Source organism: Bos indicus x Bos taurus, chromosome X (genome assembly GCF_003369695.1).
Source record: "Bos indicus x Bos taurus breed Angus x Brahman F1 hybrid chromosome X, Bos_hybrid_MaternalHap_v2.0, whole genome shotgun sequence".
NCBI classification, from domain to species: domain Eukaryota; kingdom Metazoa; phylum Chordata; class Mammalia; order Artiodactyla; family Bovidae; genus Bos; species Bos indicus x Bos taurus.
Window position 1 is genome coordinate 107,501,574 of NC_040105.1, and position 23,481 is coordinate 107,525,054.

At 50.3% G+C, this 23,481-nt stretch overlaps 1 non-coding gene and 1 pseudogene across 1 annotated transcript; both read right to left on the reverse strand.

The window, feature by feature from the left end:
- Positions 1-6,187: 6,187 nt before the first annotated feature.
- LOC113888139 lies at positions 6,188-21,793 on the reverse strand (annotated as a pseudogene).
- LOC113888272 lies at positions 7,593-7,678 on the reverse strand. Its single transcript, XR_003509908.1, has one exon. It is a non-coding gene; the product is annotated as a small nucleolar RNA SNORD62 (small nucleolar RNA).
- Positions 21,794-23,481: the final 1,688 nt, after the last annotated feature.

Sequence of the window (23,481 nt, forward strand, 5' to 3'; positions counted from 1 at the left end):
AACATTTAAGTTGTTTACAATTTTTTCATTACTGTGGTTAATAATTCAGTGGAATTCCTATATATAATTCTTTCCAGTAATGGTTATTTCCTTAAAGTTTTAATATATTCCAAAAGTTAGAAATATTGACCTAAATGATTCTTTCTCTATTTCTTTTTTAAGACTATTGATCACAGGGAATTCTGTCTTGGTCCAGTGGTCAGGACTCCAGGTTTCCACTGCAGGAGGCATGGCTTTGGTCCCATGGTGGGGAACTAAGATCCTACAAGCCATGAGATGCAACAAAACAAAAGACAGAGAGAAAACAGACTCTCTCCAAAAAAAAAAGACTTGATCACAATTTCTTTTCAGAAAATATACCTGCTACCAGATTTCTGGTTGCCCAACATCTTTGTCACAACTGGCTTGATTCCCTACTAAAATAAAAAACTTAGTTTGTATGAGGAGACAAAACATCTAGGCACACTAAAATAAAAATTTTGTGGCCGACTGTACTTATTTCAAGTCAGTGAAGAAAAGTGCTGGGACAATTAGTTAACTGATTGCATGTGGGGAGTTAGCTCTCTCTTCATATATCTTTTATCCTATAATCTTGCTAAATTTGATTAGTTCTTGTCAATATTTTGTAGATTCCATTTGATTTTCTGCATAGGTAATCATGTTGTCTGCAGATAGTTTTACTTTTTCCTTTCCAATTGAGATGCCTTTTATCAGTTGATTTCTCTCCTCATAATGGTTTGGATATTTCTCATTCTTGGCATACTCTTTTCCTTGGGTGCTGGGTGTATTTTTCCCTAGGTGTATTCCACAACTTTTAAAAATGTAATGTTATTTACTCACTTAGAAACACTTTGATCCTGTTGAGTCTTGCCTTAAGGGTTGATCAGTGGGAGTTTGAGACAAGATCCCTCTGAGTACTGTATATGATGTCAGCTGAATGACAAGTTTCTGCTATGGCTCCAGCAGACTCTCTGGAGAGAGAGGCTCTCTCTCGTGCAGGGTTCTCTCCTCCCTCTGCCACCCTTTCCTCTCTGGCCTGCCACCTGCCAGCTCCAACAGCCTCTGCTCTGCAATCCCCCCTCAACACCCAGGGGGCCGGCAGGACATGGCCTTGGCAGTCTGTGTAGACAGCAAGCTGTGGCAGCTGCACAGCTCGTCTCTTCCATGTCTCAGCTCCTAGAGATCACTGCTTATCCTCCCTGGCCTGATGCCCAGTTTTTTCACAGCCTGAGCTTCATATATTTTGGCCGGTTTTAAGGAGATCTTTGAGGTCGGTGTCAGGGCAGAGCCACTCCTGTTCTTCCATACGCATGAAGAGAGTCTGCCATGACAGAACTCAGAGAGCTCTGCCCCTGTGGGCTGGAGGGAGGCAGGTGCTGCTGCCAGGGATGATGGCAATGATGCTGGGGGTGATGGTAATGGACTTATCTCACCTGTCAGCACCCAGCACCTCTAGTGGTTACAGTGATCCTTCCTTTCAAAATGTAAGCCAGATATGTCTCCCCTGTTCAGTTCCCTTCACTGGCTTTATTCTCATTCAGAATATAAGCCAGAGGTCCTTATAATGACCAGAAAGGCCCCACATTCTCATCTATGAATCCCCATTACCTCTGTACCTCCTCTGCTGTGCTCACTCTTGCTCACTCCATGCTGACCACACTGGCTGCTTGGCTGCACCCTCAACATTCCAGGTTTTCTGAGGGATTAGTACTTTTGCATAGTCTGTTCTCCCTGCCTTGACTTAATTCTCAAATATAGCTCCTGGCCACCTCCGTCATCTCCGAGGCTGCTCAGGTCTCATCTTCTCACCTGCCTTCCTCCTGCGGCCGCCGTCCCCATAGCCCCGTGGGCAGTCAATCCTCTTCATGCTGTTCTTTCCCACACCACTCATCCCCTTCTATAATACAGTATAATTTAAAAATTTGTTTTACTTCCTGCCTCTTCCCAATAGAGAGAACCACTATTCTAACTTCTATCACCATAGAGTATGAAAACGAATTAAAAGTCATATTGAAGAACAAAAAAAGTGGAAATATTTAAAATTTCAAGACATATAAAACAATTAGGTTGTGTTCTTTTACATGAAAGTAAACAGAGACTAAAACTCACTGAAATAAGAGGTTTTGACCATGACACAAAGACCATGAGAACACAGTGCTGGACAGAAGTGAAATGAAGGGACACGTCCCATGGATTTCCCTGCCTTCCCCACGGAGGTCTCCCAGGAAGCGATGTCTGTGTGTGGTTCCAGAGTGGAGTCGGGTTCACGATTGGCCTTGTGGAGTTCCAGTGACTGGCAGCCTTTATTGGAAAGGACACCCTGTCCCTTAGGCTCTCCAATGCCCCATCTGCCATCAGTGAGGTGCCCATGTGGGAGGGGTCTGTGTCTCAGCTCTGCTCTCCCCCATCAGGCCCCCTGCTCCAGCCTGCACAGTGCCACTCTGTCTCAGAAAATAAAAATTAAATTTATAAAAACAAATGGCACAATTAAAGAAATTATAATAAATGCAATTTAAGATCAAAGAAAATAAAGTAGAAAGCTGGAAACTTAGGGAGGTGCCTGGTGGACTAAGAGGCCAGAGCTCAAGGGGCCTGGGCTCAGAGACTTTCAGGTTAGGTTTCCTGGCCCTTGCTTCTCAGGTTAGCCTTGTAGGCCAACATACCCTTCTTTGGATTGGGGCCTTGGTCTGGAGTGTCAGGAAAAACCATTTGTGGTAATCAGCCCGGTCCTTGACTAGGGTGAGGAAGTTCACGTGGCTTCCCCTCCTTTCTCTCAGCACCAGGATTCCCCTTGGCTGTAGAGTCTGTGCCTTTGGCCTGGTTCCCCCAAACCCGAGCCCCAGCTACTCTGGTTGTCTCTGCCTTACGTCATGGCCTAGAGACTCTGCTGACCCGGCACCCAGGGCAGCTGGGAGCACCAGCCGTGGGGAAAGAGAAGTGAGGGCACAAGAGACCCCTGCTGTGGGGAGGCAGGCTGGGTGCTGTTGCCTTTTAATGTCAGTACCAAAGAACACCTTATCTGTGGTATCTGGCAGGGCTGTTGATTTTACTGTCAACTACTGATGCTAGTTTCTGAACCAGAAAAAAGACGTTGTTTGGGTGACCAGAAACAGTGCTTGTTCCAGCCACCTGTTGAACTGCTTGCAGTGAAGTAACATGGATGTGGGGCATTCCATGTGAGTCAGGTTAGGCCTGTTGTACTTGAAAACAGCAAGAAAGTCTATTTTCAACACTCAGCCTTCAAAACGTGTTCCAAGTTTTTATCAGAGGTCATTACTTAAAACAAGAAGACACTTAGGTCATGATTGTTCCTTATGACCTTTATTACTGCCAGAAATGAAATAGTAAAAACACCATGAGTTTTTCAAAATGGCATGATTTTGTCCCATTCACAGGCTCCAGGGTTTAGGACTTGAACATCTTTTTCGGGGAGACACAATCCAACCCACAGCCACCCTCCACCACCTCCCACTTCACTCTGAGCACAAGCCCTCAGCATGTGCCCTGAGGCCTCCACATCCAGTCCCTGTCAGCTCTTGGCCCCCTGTCCTGCTGCTCTCCTCTTCACCCACTCTGCTCCGGCCACACTGGTCTCCTCACGCTCCCAAACCTCCCTCAAGTCTTCACTCCGTCTGCTTCACAACGAAGCCAACCCCAACCACCCAGTTGAAAATGGAAAACCACTCCTCTCTAAGTGCTACCTCTCTTTTCTCCTGCTGCACTTCTGGCCAGACATCTCAACACCTTTCCACAGGTTACATTGTGCAGTTTTTTTCTCATTTCTTGACAGTCTCTTCCAGCTGGACTGGAACCTCCACGGAGGCCTGGAAAGGTGTCCAGCAAAAACTGTTCCAGGGGGCCGAGAGCTGACAGGGACTGGATGTGGAGGCCTCAGGGCCCATGCTGAGGGCTTGTGCTCAGAGTGAAGTGGGAGGTGGTGGAGGGTGGCTATAGAAACTGTTGGAGAAGGCAATGGCACCCCACTCCAGTACTCTTGCCTGGAAGATCCCATGGGCGGAGGAGCCTGGTAGGCTGCAGTCCATGGGGTCACTAAGAGTCAGACACAACTGAGCAACTTCACTTTCTCTTTTCACTTTCAAGCATTGGAGAAGGAAATGGCAACCCACTCTAGTGTTCTTGCCTGGAGAATCCCGGGGACGAGGGAGCCTGGTGGGCTCCCGTCTATGGGGTCGCACAGAGTCGGACACGACTGAAGTGACTTAGCAGCATAGAAACTGTAAGAAAATATCCTTGTGAGCTAGGAGTGGGGAAGTACTTCTAAACATTGTTTTAAGCCCATAACAGGTTAAATCAAGAATGTACTAATATATTCAATATCCTGCTGAGCATCAAGAATATAACTACAATTCTGATTTGTGGAAATGGGCAAAGGATACAAATATGCTAGTTACAGAAGAGAAAACCCACAAGGGTCACAGAATATGGTAGGAGTGGAGATGGGCGCAGTGTGCCAGGGAGCAGCCTGACAAGACTGAATCCAGTGAAGCCTGCACATCCCTGAACTCCAGCATTTCTGCTCCTGGGAAACTGTGACCAGTCCCCTCAGTGGGGATATACAAAGGTGTCCTCATGGTGTTGCCTGTGGAGGCGGGAGTCAGAGCCACCTAAACGACCCACTGCCTCTCCTTCTGCTCTAATGTCAGACCCTCAGGTGGGCCTGGTTAATTCATGAGCTTCCACTTGTGGTATGGAGGACAGCAGAAGCCAACACACTAGACCCTTGCTTGGTACGTTCTTCGTTCTTTGGGCTTTCCTGACACATGTCTGACCAGAGTGTCCACACCTACTGTACGTACCCATGTGACTCTGGTTCTGCCCTGACATGTTTTTCTCCAGGGATGACGGCAAAAACCTATTAATATCTGCTAAAACTACAACTAAAACTGCAACAGCGTCTGCTCATGGCTCCCCATTTATAGCACCGACAAGGGAGCCTGGGACAAAGAGCTCATTTAGTTGTCTGTAAGCGACTGTGAGGCTTTACTTTCCACTTGGCTTTTGAACATGATCCCTAGCCCAGCTCAGCACTGCCCTTTACTCGGAGAAGCTGGCCTGCTCTCCTCTCATCATGTTGACTTTATTTATATACTTTGACCTGTGCTTAGTGTTCGCTGATGCACATGTGCTTTCTCTAGTTGTGGCCAGTGGCATCTACACTCTAGTTGCTGAGCACAGGCTTCTCATCGTGATGGCTTCTCTGATTGCAGAACATGGGCTCTAGAGCACAGCCTCATTAGTTGCAGAGCATGGGCTCAGTTGCTCCGTGGCATGTTGGATCTTCCCAGACCAGGCATCAAAGCAGTTTCCTTTGCATTTACAGGTGGATTCCTGTCCAGGGAACCCCTAGGGAAGTCCTCATGTTTTATCTTGCTCTGTCCTGAACTGTAACCACTTCTCTACCCTCTGCTTTCTCCTGGATTAAAAGTATAAGTGTATATATGTGTGTGGCTCTTTGTGACCCATGAACTGGACCCTGCCTGGCTCCTCTGTCCACGGAATTTTCCAGGCAAGAATACTGGTGTGGGTTCCCATTTCCTTCTCCAGGGGATCTTCCCCACCCAGGGATTGAACCTGTGTCCATTGCTTCTCTTGCATTGGCAGGCGGATTCTTTACCACTAGCTCCACCTGTCTTTTGAAAGCCCCAAAGAAAGTGTCTGTGAAAGCCAGAAGGATGGTCGGGGTCAGGTAAGCGGCTGAACTGGTTGTTCTCACCTCAGACCCCAGAGCATTCTCTCCCACATGAGCTGTCAGCTTAGCCCCAGGGTTTCTGACTCAGAGGCCTGGGATGGGGCCTGGGAACCTGCATTTACAACAAGCTCCTAGATGCTGCTGCTGCTAGTCTAGGGACCCCAGTTTGAAGATCGCCGGATTAAGCAGACATACAGGCTGTATGAGGCACAGGAAAACCTGTGTGATGCCAAAAGCACAGGACAGACACATTGAGAGAGTGGGCCAAGGGCAGCAAGGAGGGAGAGCAGGGAGGGAGGCAGGAGAACACAGGGACAAAAGGCAAGGCTGGGCTCGTGGCCTCTAACACACCACAGCTCACCCTCTACCCCCACCCCCATCCCCCGTGGACATGCTCACAACAACAGGTGGACAAGGGAACATCCCCACAGTCTGTGAAGGCTGGAACCCCTGGGGGCAAGCCACAAAGACCCGCCCCCCAGACCCGGGCATCTCACCTGAAGGACTATAAGAAGCTGAAGATCTCCTGAGACCAGGAGATGGGCAGCCCTCCCTCAGTCCCAGCCAGGCTTGAGCTTGCAGAGACGTGGGAAGGGAAATTGGGATCTGCCGGGCAGCAGCAGCCTGCAGCAGGGAGGCAGGCAGGTCACCACACTGCCCTGCAAGCTGCTTCTCACACCCCATCACCGGCACCCCTTCACCTCCACTCTGGTCTTTCTCCCTGAGGGATCCAACACTGCCCACAAAGCGAACTCAACACAGCCTGCCTACACTTCCTTCCTTCTCGGGAGAGAGCAGAGAACTGGCAGCAAGCAACCCCAAACCAGCACTACAACCATCCCTACACTGGACCCTGCACAGGGGGACAAACGAGCCCAAGCTCCACCCCCAACAGAGGTGGGTTCAGAAAAGGAACAGTGGGTGGAAAACACCACAGACAGAGGAATATGTGTGGTATGACCCAGTTATGAGACCTTGCAGAACCAAATGACATAATGTTTAAGAATACGCTCTGAAAAGATCAGGACAGGCCATGTCCTCTGCCCCTGGGGCAGCGCTTCACCCTGGGCTCTGCAGGTACAGGGGTTGGCGGGCACAGGACCCCCATGGAAGGCCCAACAGCAGCTTCAGGAGAGTCCCCCACACTCGGCCCCTGGCAGCACAGCAGTGTGCCCACTATGCATGAACACAGACACCTGCTCACTTCTACAACTACCTCTTTCTAACACATCCATGCCTGGGAGTCTAGGCCTTTCTTCTCTTCATCAGAAGGATACCTGATCCCAAAAAGAATTCCGATTCAGTAAATTGCCTGGCTAGGGTGCAGGAGGGAGAGCATCAAGAAAGGAAAACTAGGCAGTCCAGAGCACTCAGTTCCATCCCTCCCTCCTTGGCTCTCACGTTTTCACTCCGGAAGCACAGACTGGCTGCCGTAATGCGCCAGATATGCTGCAGTAATGTGAGGGGTGCAAAACATGAGACAGGCCATGAACAGCTACATGAAGCAGCCAATCACGCCCTGTGCTGCAGCCTCCCCTCTATCCCTGGGTCACCCATCTCCCTGGCATCACCTGTTGGTAACTCTGCTGCTGAGGTATGGTCTGAGGAATCAGCCAGGGCTGCCTCGCAAACACATGGCCATCCAGGTAGAGAGGTGACAGGTGGCTGCCTGTAACAGAATTCAAGGCAGGGGAACAGGATCCAGTCTCACTGTCCCAGAAGGTCCCGCAAAGCAGTGGGGGGAGGGAACATGGCAGAGTTGGCCCTGGGCTCCTGTGCAGCCCAGAGCCCAGGGGGGAGGGGCCGCTGCAGCCAGCCTTCCCCTCTCACCCACCACCCCGCACACCCAGGAAGGGCTCGGTAATAAAGGAGGCTGTTATGGTCTCTGAGTCACGGTCCTCTTCATCTCCCTGCTACTGAGTCCACAGTGGAGAGTCAGAAGGATCTGCTGGAATCGCATCACTGAGACGCTGGCAGCTGGGCCCCCTGAATCCCCACGGGCTCCTGTGGGCACTAAGACTGTGATGAGGATTGTGACCATTGGGGTAAAACTGGCTCCTGCTTATTGAGGCTCAGCTGATACAAACCCTTCCTGGATGTGAGCTCATCTCATCGGTGTAGTGACCCCACACGGGGCCATCACAACCCTGTGCTATTTCAGAGAGTAGACAGCAAGGCTCAGACAACTGCTCATGCAACAGAGTCTCTGCTAGGACATCTCTGCAGGAGCTGAGAGAGCCCTGCGGAGGTCACAGAGTCCTGTTGCCTCCCAGGGTCAGAAGCTGAAAGCAGCAAGTGACAGAGACCAGAGCACATAGGAACCCATGGCCCCCAGCCAAGAACACTCTCCTTAGGTCAAGGCGGGGGGCCTCAGGGCTACAAACCCATGTTTCCCTTGAGGGAATGAAGAAGGATCCCTGAGCTGGACCAGGGGAGAGGTACCTGGAAGGGTTGCAGAAGGTGCAACCGAGCCTTCCAGCAGGACTGCCATGTTTCAGCAACAGAACCACAGCTAGCGGGCTGCACGCAGGCCCCACTGCATGGCATGGAGGTCCCAGTTCCTGTCTCAGCCCCTTCCCCCAAACTGTGAAAAAGAGGCCCTGGAAAGATGCTCAGAAATACAGTGCTAGACCCCCTTCCTGCAGTGTCCAGTGCCCACCTGCAGGTCATGGGGTTTCTGAGAAACCACAGAGTAAAGAAACTTGTTTACTTAAATTAGCGCAGCATTCTCAAACATGCATGACCATGGAACCCAGAAAGTTTTGAATCACAAAGTGCCAAATACACCAGACCTTAGGAGTTACACCACTCCATTTTAAGTTCAAAAAATCAGGGTGTGGAACAACTTGCCATGGGTGTGTAACTAGCTAGAGACAGCACCAAGACACAAACCGACCCTCCCAACCCCAAGGCCACATTGACAAGGCTCACTTCACCCAGGGCCTGCTGGCACAGGGACCACAAAGCTGGGCAGTAGAAGCATAGACTTACATTACTGGCCAACGTGTCCTGAAGTCTGACAACTGGAATCCCCACGGGACCAGAGGCAGAGCCAGGCTGCAAGCTGAAATCAGAGTCCTGTAAAAAAAAAAAGAGAACAAAGCCCACAGAAATCACCCTGGCTCGTCTTCTGGCAGAGACACACATGAAGTAGACCCATAGCCTTAGCAGCTCAAAAAAACCCAGTATGGGACTTCCCTGGTGGTCCAGGAGCTAAGACTCTGGGATCCCAACGCAGGGGGCCTGACGAATCCTGGTCAGGGAATTAGATGCCACAACTCAGATCAAAGACTCCATGTGACGCAACTAAGACCTAGCACAGCCACATAAGTAAATATTTAAAAATAAATAAAGCAGTATTCACCATGTGAACAAAATGGCCAGCTGTTTCATGAGAGCTCCCAAGCAAGGCGGCCATCCCCTTCTCTGCCTGATTTCCTGCTTGGTCTGAGAACTTGCCTGGTGTTGGCAGGGAGACAGAGGACCAGCCCATAGCAGTGGCTCACCCACAATACCACCCCACAACATCCCTTGCAGTGTTGCCAGCACCTACCACCCTGCTCCTCCAGGAAAGGCCCCTCCTTCCTCTCCAAGCACCAAAAAGAGGGGTTGGGGAGGTGGGTACGAGAAACATTTCAAGCCTCACCGTCGGATTGACTCCAAATTCAATGGGTAGCACCAGCAGCACAGAACCCACGTGAATCTCCACCCCGTTAACAGGGAGAACCATAGCCCCCTGTAGCCGTTCGCCCCCTCCAAGCCCTTTCTGTTTTTCAGAGAGCACTCATTGCCAATGAGTCCCAGTCTGTGCTCCTTGCTCTGTCCCGAGCCTTGTTCTGAATCCTTGATGGAAAAGCAAAAAGACTGAGACACATAGCCTGAAGTGACTCTGACCTCTAGCTTCCAAGGAACCTGGAGCCAGAAAAGAAGACACACCAGCCATTCTGCCTAGCCTGGCCCCTGAGAGCTGGGCTCCGGATTACCTTCAGTTCTGACTGCTTTTGAGTTTGCTCCTTGTGGCTATTGGCCTTGGGCTCCAGGCTAGGCCTGCTTGTGTCCTCGGGCTTCAGGGTGCCACATGGGGAGTTGCGCTGTGAGGAGGTTGCTGAGGACTCTCAGGACTCAGTGCTCAGGTCAACACCACTGTCTCCCTGGCTGCTCTTAAAGCCCTGCTATGATGGAGAAGGCAGTGGCACCCCACTCCAGTACTCTTGCCTGGAAAATCCCATGGACGGAGGAGCCTGGTAAGCTGCAGTCCATGGGGTCGCTAAGAGTCGGACACGACTGAGCGACTTCACTTTCTCTTTGTACTTCATGCATTGGAGAAGGAAATGGCAACCCACTCCAGTGTTCTTGCCTGGAGAATCCCAGGGGCGGGGGAGCCTGGTGGGCTGCTGTTTATGGGGTTGCACAGAGTTGGACACGACTGAAGCGACTTAGCAGCAGCAGCAGCATGCAGGACACACAGCCAGTCAGCAACTGAGTCCTGAAGAGCAAGACCTGGGGCATGACATGTCTCCTGGCCAGAGTCCGAGATCACAGGTACATGTGGGCCCCTGCACTGTGAGCATGGCCAGACGCCAAGGACCCAGGGTGGGTACTCCCTGGCCATCCCTTCTTTCTCCCTTCCACAAAGGCACCTCCTCCAGACCTGAAAGCAAGACTGGAGACCAGCGATGAGCCAGGGTCACCACTTGGCCAGGGAGAGCACGAGTGGGCCGCTGGAATGGCCCTAGACAGTCAGCAGATGCTTGGTGCCTAGGGGCCACTCACCTCAGCAGAGCCAGGCTTGGTGCTGGTGAAGGCAGAGGCAGCTTTGGTCCAGGAGTCACTAGTCGAGGCCTGAAGGGGGAGGGCTGCTAGGAGAAAGACAGAGTCAGGACATCAAAGAGGAACAACCAAGCCAGAAACACGGCTACAGGCAGCTCACACAAACTCAAGTCTCCAAACCACCTCCCTCCTCAGTCTGACACCTTCACTCAACATCCCAACATCCCCAGAAACATTTCCATAAATGAGCTTCCCATGATTTCATGGACGAGGAGCTCCAGGTAAACATGCCAGCAACCTCTCACTCTGCTGTGGTAAAGCTTTTTTCACATAAGCCAACTATTTATTTCTACAAATTGGCACCTCCCTACAAGTCTTTGAACAAGTCAAGCTGATCGTTACTCAACTGTTGTTAGCTCAACCATTCTTGAGAATCCAACAAAAGTCACGGACCCTGTGTGTGCCGAAAACCTCCTGAGCTCTTTTCCAAGATCCAGGGCCCTTCTGAAGCTATCCACACACCCCTGGTCTGAGCAACCACGAGACACTGCACAATCCAGGAGGGAAAACCTTGATAGCCAAGGGCAACTCCCGAGTTGGTCCACTCTGCTTGACCATGCTGGCAGATACGTATCTTTGGACATTTACACTGTGACACTCACCACTCTCACAAAACCAAACTGACTGATACCAAAATTTACTGAAAGACTACTGTACTTTCAATCAGAGTTGACTATTTCCCAATATTACATTGAAATGTTTAGAATCAAGGTTTTAATCAGAAACATGAGGACAGGCTGTGTGGTAAAACTAAGAGAACCAGGCTCAGAACCCAGGCTGTCTGTCATGTGGCTCTGGGGTTGTCACTCACTATGGAAGTCTTAGCTGCTTTGAATAAAAGAGCTAGAAATGGATGATTTCACCAAGTTCCCACTGCCCGCTCTGCAGGGCCTTGTCCAAAGCAGGAACTCAAGAAGAATCTGCTCAATTAAAATGGTTTCCTATTTTAAAATGAAAGATTACCAGAAAAATACCATTGGATAAGAAATTCTTTTAAATTCAGGGAAACAGATTTTCTACAAATTAAGGGCCACCCTAGTCTGGTTTCAAGTCTAAGACAACATTTGGGGAGGGGTTGACAGAAGCTTCCTTCTGGCAAGAAAAGGGCGCACAGTACAGATGGTAAAGCTCTGGACTCCTGTTCTCCCAAAGAGTCGTCTGCTGCTCGCCCTGAAGGAAGAAAGGATAGCTGATGTGGGTGAGAATCAAGCCAACTACTGAGCGACATCAGCCAAGCGGGGTGGGGACGACTCTTTCCCGTCACTTGATGCAGAATGCTCTGCTCACCACCACACTTCATGCAGGGAAACTCTTACACTGTTCACAGGTTGCAGCGGCATGTGGTGCTCAGATGGCATTAATCCCAGACTCAGCAGAGGAAGCCAGGAAATAGGCAATGCTGTGTCTCTGCTCATGGCCCCAAGGGAGAATCCTCCCTGAGAAGGGCCACAAGCCTGGAAGGTGGCCTGAGCCTCGGGGTCCGAACACAAGCTCCTACCTTGAGTGCTGCTCTCCCAGATTTTGGTGCCCAGGCTGCTGCCAGGCATAGGCCCATCGCCCTGCTCCAGACACAGGGTGTTCTGCTTCTTCGCAAACCAAGAGGAATCTGAGAGGTAAGACTTTGGCCTTTGACAGGAACCTATGGAGAAGAGGGTGATGGGGTCCAGCCTCGATAGCAGACCTGAAAAATGAGCTCCCCCCAAAGGACGACCCTGGGCTCCAAAACCACACCTGAAAACTGCTCCAGAGAATTCACCAACCGTCGGTTAAAACCTCCACCACGCGGGAACTGCAATGCCAACCAAACCACCCCTGAAAGTGCCCAGTGGGCTGTGATTTGAGACCACAGTAGGGGGAGGCTGGGTTTCAGGGGCTAACAGGTCTACGTCCTGCTCAGCCCATTTCAGCTGGTGTCAACAAGGACCAGTCACCCTCTGAGAGCAGGGAAATCACACCATCTACCCCATGGAGCACAGGGACAATGGGCCCTGGGAGGCAGTGCCTGGGAGGCAGCGCCTGGCTTGTAGCATGCCATTCTTCCTCTCCCAGCCCAGACAGAATTCAGAACATTCTGACTGCAGGCTACAGGTCTCTGCATCCCAGCCCCCTTGCATCAAGCCCCATACCTGGAGGGCTTCCTCCTTCTTTCACCTCTCCTCCTCCAACAGGCGGTGCTGCTTCTTGGTCAGGATCTCAATGAAGTCTTTGCCCACCAGAGCCCACATCACTCTCCTCCCCAGGGCTGGATCAGCAATTTTCAATGATGGTATCTGAACCAAGATTCACAAGGAAGGGCAATGGTTACTTTTACTGCAAGCTAAGAATAACCTAACCCTACAGACACCCAAAATAAGAGCACTGAGTCAACTCAAAAGGCCAGGTGCTTAGCTGGCTTGGGCCTCAGCATATTCACTATCACCAGGGTCTAGGAAACCCAGAGAGGATTTCTACACCCTTCTCATAACCTTGTAATGCACTGTTATCTGGAACCAAACAGGCTACAGTGAAGAAAACAGGCCTCAGAGGCCCAGCTCCACTCCCAACCAGCTGTGTGATCCTGGACATACCACTCAACTTCTCTGGAACTCAGCTTCCCATCTTTAAAACTGGGACACTGCAGGGCTGTTATGGGAGTGCAGCAGGGCTGTGAGCAACATGAGGACATGAATCCTTTCTGTTTTGCTCTTAACCCAGTACATGCCCAGAACCTAAGATATTCAGCGAAAGGGCAAACTCAGCAACCCATGGCAGTGGCCAGGACCCACCTCATTTTGCCTGGATCCTTCTTCCCCTGAAGATTTGAGCTGACACCCATGTCCGTAGTTCAGGTCAAATGATTTCATGGTCTCTCTCTGCTCTTCTGACTTCTGGGTGACCAGCTTGGCCTCCTCTGCCTTCTCACAGGGGGCTTTGGTTACATCAGAGGCAGCATGGGCTGCCCACTGTAGCGTGTAGTGGCTGCTCCCACTGCCGCATCCAAGACCTCCAGGAAAGGCCTCGTCTGCGGACCTAGAGAGGAAGGAGGATCTTGTCAGCTCAGAAGTGGCTCAAGAAGGAGAAGCCACATATGCACACAGCACACACACAAGCTCAGCTCCAGTCTGTCATTTCCTCCTGGTGTCCCCTCCACCCAGAAGAAGGGGTGGCTGGTGACATGCTGTTGCGAGCCTGTGGGGAAGCCACCCCAGAGCACTGCTCCAGCAAAGCCCATGGGGAAAGCTGCTCTATCCTCACCCCCTCCCCAGGCTAGTACTCCTATCCTTTCTCTTTGCCTAGTAACCCAGTAGAGCTACAGAAAAGAGATAAGGGGCAAGACTTAGAACTGGGCCACAGAGGGAGCCCAGGCCTCACTCACTGCCAGTCCCCTGGGGCAGAAACCAGAAGTAAAGCCAGGTCTTGTCATCTTGGGCCTAAAAAGCTCCTCTAGATCCACACCTACAAGAACACACATTCTCTTGTAGTGCCTTGTTCAGAGATACGAGTGAATCCACATTCTCCTGTGGCACCTTGTTCAGATACAAGTGAACTATAGGCCAGGCCTCTGTGCCCTGAACTCTTGAGGAGGCCGGGAAGCAGGAAAATTGTCTTCTTTGGCACTTGGGTGGGGCCTGAGCAGCGTCAGGGATATGGGCTGCATGAGCTCTGCCCCTATCCTGATCGCAGGCCAGCTGTGGGCAGTGAGCAGATGCTGAGCACAGGGCACCCACCCCAAAGCCTCCGATTCTGGAGAGGCGCTCTTTGGGCCTAAGCAGCCACTCATGGCCCCTGCTTACTGCCTGGATATCACCAAATGTGTGTGGGGTAATCCCCAGAGTGGGGTTGCTTGTCTTTCATGGAGAAGCAAAGGCTCTCAGGGAAGATCTCTCTCTGCAGGGCCAGGAGGCCAGCAATGCCCCAGCAAAGAAACTGCCTGGCAGCAATCGGGGGCTGAGAAGTATAGTGAACCGACCAGTGCTCACCAGGTACCATGCACAGAGAGTGACCACAACCCTGTGGTGGTGACCCCTTGGCTGGACTTGGAGGAGACATACGGAGACTGAACTTTTGAGACCGGTACTGGGACAGCAACTTCAGGGGGACTACCCAGATGGGAACTCTAGTCTCAGTTCTGAAGCCACAACAATATGCCACAAGAGAAGCAGACAGCAGGGTTAGAGCCAATGATGGAGGTGCTCACACATGATGGCCTTGGTGGGCGGTCACCCCTGGAACACTACGAGAGGGAAGGAGTTGGGGCGGGCCCTGACACACTGCAGGACAGCATGCGTGAGGTGCTGCTGGAAACACCGCTAACAGAACCATAGCAACAGAAAAGGACCCGGGACTCTGCTTCTGGTTTTCCTTTTGACTTTCAAAGGCATCCCGTTCTGATGACTCTCATAGCAGGAAGAAGTGTCACCGCCACCTAGCCTAACAGACTTCTCCCCAAATCCTCCTGGCTCCAGCTTCTGGCTCAGGTTGTCCACCAGGATTCTCTGGCCCAAGAAGGTCCGCTTGGCCAGCTCCTTCTTCTCGCCTGCACTTACCCCGGGGGTGGCCATCAGCCTGGGGGTCCAGCTCAGGCCGGCCCTCCACTCCCACCTCTCACTAAAGTCGCTGATCTCAGGGGACTTTCAGCCCATGGCGATGCTCCTGTCCCCAGGGCAGGGTCTGGGACGGCCTGGCCACTGGCTGGCCAGCAGGGGTGGCTCATCCTCTGGCCCCCACGGACCCTGGGCCTCCCATTCCCGTCAGAGTTTGTGGAAGCGGCGGGGGGCGGGGGGGGGCGGAGGTGGCTGGTGCAGAGGCCGCCTTTGCCTGAAGGGCCAGTTCTCGGCATTTTCAGAAGCTGCTGCTGGTCATCTTGGAATAAGGCCCTCTTGGCTTCCACACAGCCATTCTTGAAGCCCCGGGAGCCCAAGGCATCAGGGTGTCTATAGGTGTCTGGGATGTAGTCTCTGACTAAGGGCCACCGGGCCCCACATGCAGGATCCTGCCAGGAGGCACCAGGACCCTGGCTCAATCAAGAGGCCACCTCCTTGGCAGCGAAGTTTCTCTGGCTATACACACAGTTGCTCAGCTCCAGGGGGAGGGCACGCCTGAAGGCCTGGGAGCCTCAGTTATTGGCCTCAGGCCCACTGTTGTCCTTGGGGTGCATCCTGCTAGACCAGCAGGACTCCCTGAAGTCGCCCTTCCTTCCCATGGCCTCCTCCCACTCTCGGAGCATGCCCTTATCCCCGGGCTCGGTGCCTCGCTGCTGCTGCTGCCGCTTGGGAAACTCCTCCTACTCAGAGTCCTCACTGTGGGTCTCACTGGCGAACCTCCACTGGGGCTTGTCCTGGGGGAAGTCATCCAGCGGCTCAAACTCCCGTGGACCTCAGCCCCGGCCACTCCTCTGGCTTCCACTGTAGAGGCCCAGCACCCTGAGGATGCCCCACACACACAGGCTGCTACCAGTGGGCTGCCAGTGGAAGGTCAACTCTCAGAACCCATGGCTATGCCTGCAGGCTGGCCCCGGGGCCCCAAAGCCTTGTTCCTAATCAATGAAGATCCAGTTATTCCTCCTGGTCACGAGTGGGTGGCTGGTCTCCCTGAAGGATCTGGACTCTGGGGCCCCACCAAGGTTGTTCTCCCCCTTGGGACGGCTGGCCTCATGGTCCGAGCTGGAACAGACTGAGCCCTGGTCCTCTGAGGTGGCTGGGGCCACACTGGCCAGCCCAGGGTCATTCTTTTGGTCCTCGTCCTCAGCTGCTTCATGGACAGGCCCCATCTCCTGGGACAGGCGGGTGCTCCCTTCTGCCAGCTCACCTTACTTTCACAGGAAGGAGCCATAACACATGCGCTCAACCCCACCCCATGGCTCTGCCCCCAAGGTTCTGTGGGATTTGCCTCTGACCCCAGGGTTCCTCCTGGGCCTTCAGTCACCATCAGAGCCTCTCACAGCCATTCTCATCTCACTCCCCTTCCCCAGAACACACTGGTCCCTCCCAAGGCACCCCTTCCCTGAAGGCAGTGTCTCCCGGGACAGGGCCTCCTCCCAGAGCTCATCTCACTGAGGACCGAGATTCCTCCTTCAGCTGCAGGGCAGCAGGACCAAACGACGCCTCACCTGACACACACGTCCATGGCCAAACTGTCGCTGGATTTCAGGTGGGTCAGCGAGTAGCCCTTTCTCTGCAATGCCATGTAATCCTTGGGGCTCCACACAGGGGCAGGGTCAATGGCAGTCACTTTCCTTTCCGGCAGCGGGGGCACACAGCACTGGTCCTCAGCATGACAGCCGGTCCCACTGAGGGAATCCAGGGGCTTTATGGGTTTCATCAATCCTGAAGGAAGCAATCAGCCAATCGTTCACCTTGTTCAGCAAGCCATAGGTCGTCCACAGGCCCAGAGGAGACAAGCTGCCCCAACCATCACGCAGATGCAGCACCCCACCTGCTTCATGTCATCTGATCACAGAACCTCTAAAGGCACACACACAATCTGAAAGGCCTGTTCAAAGACCTTGGAGGTCCAATATTAGCTCCCAGTGAAGAGTTCCTATGTTGAAGGGTATAAGAAACTTGCAAATGGAAACAGGACACAACCAACTAGAGAGCTCATGGCTGGTGGCAGAAAGCTAAGGGGTCAGGCAGCTAGCAGCAGGAGATGCCCGACGGTCTCTTGCACAGACACAGGAAAGATGAGCTATGCTCCAGGAAGTCCACACACACCAAGGAGCCAGTGTCTGTTTGCCTCCAAACTCTGCAAGAAGATTCAGAAAGGGGTCTGGGCTTCAGCTCCGCCTGTTTCTGCCCCTGAGCTTACAGTGATATACCACATTCTGTCCAGGGAAGGGGAGAAGGGGGACACACAGATGACACTCAACTCTTAACTTGCCCAAGGAGACAGGGATACACTGACATCTCAGTCCAATCAGATACAAACCAGCCAGGGAGACAGCATCCCCCACCAGGGCCCGTCTGTACACTTCTTCCTGATGGGATGCTGTAGACTGCAGTAAAGGTCTCCCATTGGGCCGGAGTCTGTGTAGAAAAGAGGGTCTGATTTTTCAGATACTTCACAAAGCTAATTACTGGCTGCCAATGTTTTTGTGCCCATTTTTAAAGCTGAGATAATCTGATCAGGAAAATGGTTCTGCATCAGGCCAGTGGTTTTATACTTTCTTTCAGTTTTGGAGTGCTCTGTCCAAATGTGATCAATATATGACTCCAGCACAAAGGTAGTCTGAGTCATGTGGTGGTGAGGACCCTCTCTGGAATCCTAAAATTACACACCATTTACTAAGTATTAATTATGAGGTATGCAGAACTGTTCAGCACTACACAGACCTATTTTTGGCAATATGGCAGCTCATATTACCTGAAAAAAACCTCCTGTCACAGAAACGCTGCACAAAACATACTACACATTTCATTTGCAGAGCTCTGCTCCCCCAAAACCAGGAAACTCCCAGGGACCTGAAACCACAGCCATGGGCAAGAGCCATGGGCCAGAGGCACGAGCAAGGGCTCCCTAGAGCGGAGCCAGGGACACATCTGTCAGATGCAGAAATCTACAGGTGTGCTCCTAAACACCGACCCCTCACCCTTCCGACAAGAGATGGGGCTTCTCTGCACAAGGCAGAGAGCTATAGCTGAGGTGCTGCTTACACAAAGACCCTCAAAGGGCTATGTGTTCAATTTCAAGACAGAAAACCCTCATGCTCTTTAGGACAGGGAGATGACTGAACTAGTGTCCCAGCCAGGGCCAGGGCAGGGAAAACAGTCACCTGTGAGGAATTCATGGCCACATGCCAGCTTTCATGCAGGCTTGGGGGCACCAGAGTGGAGTTCATATTTACACTCCTAGAATTCTCCAGAAACTTCCTGAGGTACAATAAAAGGTAGTTCTAGGCGGGCAGAGGAAAACATAGAGCCACCCTGGAAGGATACACTGTCAAAGCAAGCTACACAGAATCCCCAAGGTAAGAATAGCTCTGCTGGAAATGAACTCATGAGTCAAAACCCCCAGAACATTGTGGGGAAAGCAGTCCACCACAAGTCCACAGCAAGTTCATAGGATCATGCACTATCCCCAAGAACTTCAGAAAACAGATCAAAATGTTAAACACCAGAGAATTACTCTTTACATTATTAAAAGCATAAAAGAAAGAATTGAAAACTCACAAAAATACAAGACACAAGAATAAAAATCTGAGGGGAAAAGTCTAGTAATAAAAATACAGTCACTGAAATTAAAAACCCACTGGACAGTAAAAAAAAAAACAAAAAAAAACATCAGATTAGACACAGTTGGAGATAACATGGAATTAGAAAATATTTCTAAGCATTTTCCCAGAAGGCACCACATAAATCAGCTCTCATATATTCAAGAGACTCGGAGGCAAAGTGAGAGGTATCATGATGCAGATATTTGTATAGCACAATAAGTACAAATAATCTAAGTGGATGACCTAGGAATAAAGGATACAAAGAATGAAAAAAGGCAAATAGTTAACATGATAATTAGAAGAGAAACTCCCAGAAGGGATGAAAGCCATACAACCTTAGATTTGAGCACCATGAATTTTAAGCAGAATAAAGTAAGGATAGATATAGATACATACCTAGACACAGCAGTTTGAGAAAGAACTACAGGAGACCAAAGACAGAGAGATCTTAAAGTAACACAAACCAGATACAGGAGCCACAAGAAAAGGAATACTATCTTCACAGTCCTAAAAGAAAGTAACTGCAAACCTAGAGTTCTATACCAGCTACACTATCGTTCAAGAGAAAGGCTGTCGTAGGTGAAAAATAGTGCTCCGTCGTTCAGTCGTGTCAAACTCTTCGTGGCCCCATGGACTGTAGCCAGTCAGGCTCCTCTGTCTATGGGATTTCACAGGCAAGAATACTGGAGAGGGGTGCCATTTTCTCCTCCAGGGAATCTTCTAGACCCAGGAATGGAACCCATGTCTCCTGCATTTTCAGGCGAATTCTTTACTACTGGCACCACCTGGGAAGCCCCATGTGAAGAATACATATTGCCAAAAAAGTTTCCTAGAGGCCTTGACAGAATGTACCTTCTGAAAAAATAAATGGAACCCAGATGAAAGGATAAGCAGCAAAGAAACTAGTGAACATACAGGCAGATCTGAACAAACATAGATTGAATAAAAGAACAAAGATGATTATTTGGTAAGAATCATAACAAGGGAAAAATTAAAATTCCAGGCAAAAATTACAAGACTCATGAACTAGAGCTCAGGTTCAGGATAAACTGATAAGCCTTTGTTAAGTCAAGGCTGCTTGTTAGAATTTAACCTAACCACTCACAGTAGAAGCAGAATGTAGAAGGAAAACAAAAAGAATCAGAAAACTTGACACTCCCTCCTTCAATCTAAGGGGAACAACTTTGGCAACTAAAGTCACAGATTCTCAATGTGGGTAAAACCAGACACATCTTAAATATACAAAGATATTCTCCTCCAAAAAGGGCTCAGGCTGACAATAAAAAGTTGGGGAAAAAAGATATGACACGAAGACTAATTGAAAGAAAATTGGAATGAAATTATGATCAGATAAAGTAGACATTAAAGATAGAAAACCCAAGTAACAAATGTGCTACACGAAGATGTAAGAAACAAGATGCAGTCATCCCAAGCCTATATGCTTCCAGGTAGGTAAAACAACTGACAGGTTTATAACATGTGACAAATCCACAATCATAGTGGAAAATGTTCACACACCTCTTAGTAACTGATCAAAGGGATAAAAAACTGTGATGATATTTGTACAGCACAGTTAGCAAGCACACTTTAACAGACCATGTCCAATAGGAGAATACATTCTTTTCAAGCCCCCGAGTGAAGTTTGATCTGCCACTTGTTAAAAATAAAGTTTTACTGGAAAGCAACCACACCCATTTACTTACTATTGTCTGTAGCTGTTTCTGTTCTACAACAGCAAAACTGGAGTAACAGTTCATTGACTAAACTATTTATTATCTGGTATTAATAGAAAAAAATTATCACTGCTGGTCTATATCATACAGACCATGATATATGACCAAAAGGCAGCCACAGTAGAAATTAGCATCATAAGGGTGATATTAAAACTCTGTATTTGGAAACTTTACAGTGTACCATTAAAAATCACTCAAAATCAGACTAATATTTAGAACTGAACAATAATAAAAATGTTATTTTAAAATTCAGTGGTTCATAAACTCAGGTGAGACTTAAATACATCAGAAAACTCAGAAACTAGTGATCTAATTAAGCATCCAACATAATTGGATAAATAACAAAATAATTTCAGTGGAAAAATGGGGGGAGGCAGAAATTAATGACATAAAAAACAAATAAAAGACAGGAATTAAGAACTTCAAAAGATACGTTTTTTAAAATGACATTTAAAAAAATGACGTTCGACAAACCTTGGGAAAGACTAATCAAGGAAAAGAGAGAACACAAAGAACACTAAAGAACGGAAAGAGGGACAAAACTACCTGGCAGAGATATGAAAATTAATTAAGACAATTTATGATTCATAATCTTAAAGTCTCTTCCTAACAATTCTTTGGGAGAGGTACTAATATACCCTCATTTTGCAAACAAGGAAGTTAAAACTCAGAATGGATATGTGAGTTGCAAAGAGGTCATACTGGAATCCTGGTGGGGTCTGTCTACCTCCAAAGGCAAGGCCCTTGACCACACCACATATCCTGGCCTTCCACTGCACCTTGGTGATTACCCGAGGGATGCAGGGCCTACGGGTAGAAATCCACTGGGGCCTGAGCGGGCAGGATCCGTGGGTCCATGTAGAAGCCCAGTATCTGGGGGTGGTGTGGGTAGAAGGTGTGCTACAGGTGGAATGGCAGAGGGTATGCCAGCTGCCAGTGCTGCATCTTGTACAGCTGCTCCTGGCAGAGACAGAAACCCGGCTGCACAGGTGCTGCAGAGCAGACAGTCTGTGTGTGCACGCACACACACTCTTCCAGGAAAAACCCACCCAGACAGAAGACCAAAGAGGGGAGGCCCCAGTGTATGCATGACAACGTTCAGGCCCAGGCCCTCTCCCAGGACGGATGCATGGTCATGCCATTGTCACACGGGACCCTGGGGCTCCTCCACTACATGCGGTAGCTTGGGTGCGCACACAGATCAAAGGCTCTCCTGGTGCTGACACATGACCAGCATACCTCCAAGAGCAACGCTCCCCGATGCTCCTCCCTGCCCCCAACCCCCACTGCCTCTTCAATCCACTCTCCACACTCCGATGCCCTAACCATGGCCGGAGTCTTCCTGGGTTCTCCACAGCTCTCCATCTAACAGCTGGAATCCCACAGGGCTGCATGTGATCTACAGGGTTCTGTGGGTCCTGACCCATCTGCCTCTCCAGCATAACCTCCCATGACTGCCTTGGCCTCTAGTCGACATACCTGCCTGCCCACCTGCTTCAGGCCCTGGAAACATGCTGGGCCATCTCTTCCCTGGGCCCCACTCACCCACACCCCTCCTTCAGGTTTTAGCTTAAAGAGCACTTTCTCTGGGAAGCCTGACACAGGTTCCAAGGAAGATCAGGTCCCCTGTTCTCGGCTCTCACTGCACTGGTGTTTCTCCTGTGGTTTCTCCTGTGGCCCCCCTCCCTACATCAGGGGATCGTGTGCCAAGTTCACTGCAGTCCACACACCTGTACCACTGGAGGTGGTGCAGAAAATGTTCATTGCATGAATGGATGAACATAACACATCAATAGAGTATTAAAACTCAAGGATCTAGACCTAATGAGGGTTCATTTCAGACCCTGGTCCACAGCACCCCTGGGGCTTCCCTCACAAGTGCATCCCGAACCAGCATCCTGGCCAGACACAGGTGCAGTCAAACAAGCAGGGCAGCTGACCTGGCACACCCTATCCTACCAGCCTGCTGGCTCAACTGCAGCCTGGGCTGGGTTCCCTGGACGGCTCGCCAGTGCTCACAGCACCTCTTAGGAACGCTCGGCACTTAGTAAGCAGAGCTCTCCCAGGATCTGCCCACAGCTCCTCCTCCTGTTCAGACCCCAGGTCCCCAGAGGAAGCTGACCAGGCTACTCTGGCACATTCAGACTTCCTCCTACTCTTCAGGAAAGATTTACCTGCCACTGCCCATCCATATCTTCCCAAGAAAACTTCCCTAGAGCAGCTGTTATGACTGTGTCTGGCTGGAGTGACTCCAGAGATCTCTCCAGTCAGCAGTAAATCTTCACCAAACCGAGGAGTGAGCATGGTGCCTGCCCACAGTACAAAACTACAACAGCACAATGAATGTACGTAACTCTCTAGAACATAGGCCACAGTGGGCTTCTTTTTCCTAGAAGCCCAAGAAAAATAGGGTCTGGGGAGAAGGTTGTAAAGGCACCTTTAAAAAATTCTGGGGAAAGGTGGAATCTTCATCTGTTTCCCCAGGGCACCCACACTTTGGAACATTTTCGTTAAGTAGTTAGAATAGGAAAAAGGAGCCCAGAAAGGCGGTGGCTAAAAGATAATGAAGGGGAAAGCCCATGAAATAGAACAAAGGAAGGTCTGAGGACCAGAGTGAGGATCTCAGGTAGAACAAAGAGCACTCCTGGCTTGCCCAATTTACATAGGGCAGGCCCAGGGGGAGGAAAAACGCACAAAACAAGGAGCCGTAACACAGTCTGTCCCAGAGCTGTGACATGCCAAGGGCTTTAAGGTCCATCACTTCAAATTTTTGTTGTAAGGAGACAGAATTCCCCTGACTTCCCTGCTGTCTCAGATGATAAAGTGTCTGCCTACAATGTAGGAGACCAGGGTTGAATCACTGGGTTGGGAAGATCTCTTGGAGAAGGAAATGGCAACCCACTTCAGTATTCTTGCCTGGAAAATCCCATGGACAGAGGAACCTGGTAAGCTAGAGTCCATGGGGTCGCAAAGAGTCAGACATGACTGAGTACTTTCTTTTCTGACAATTTTTGACT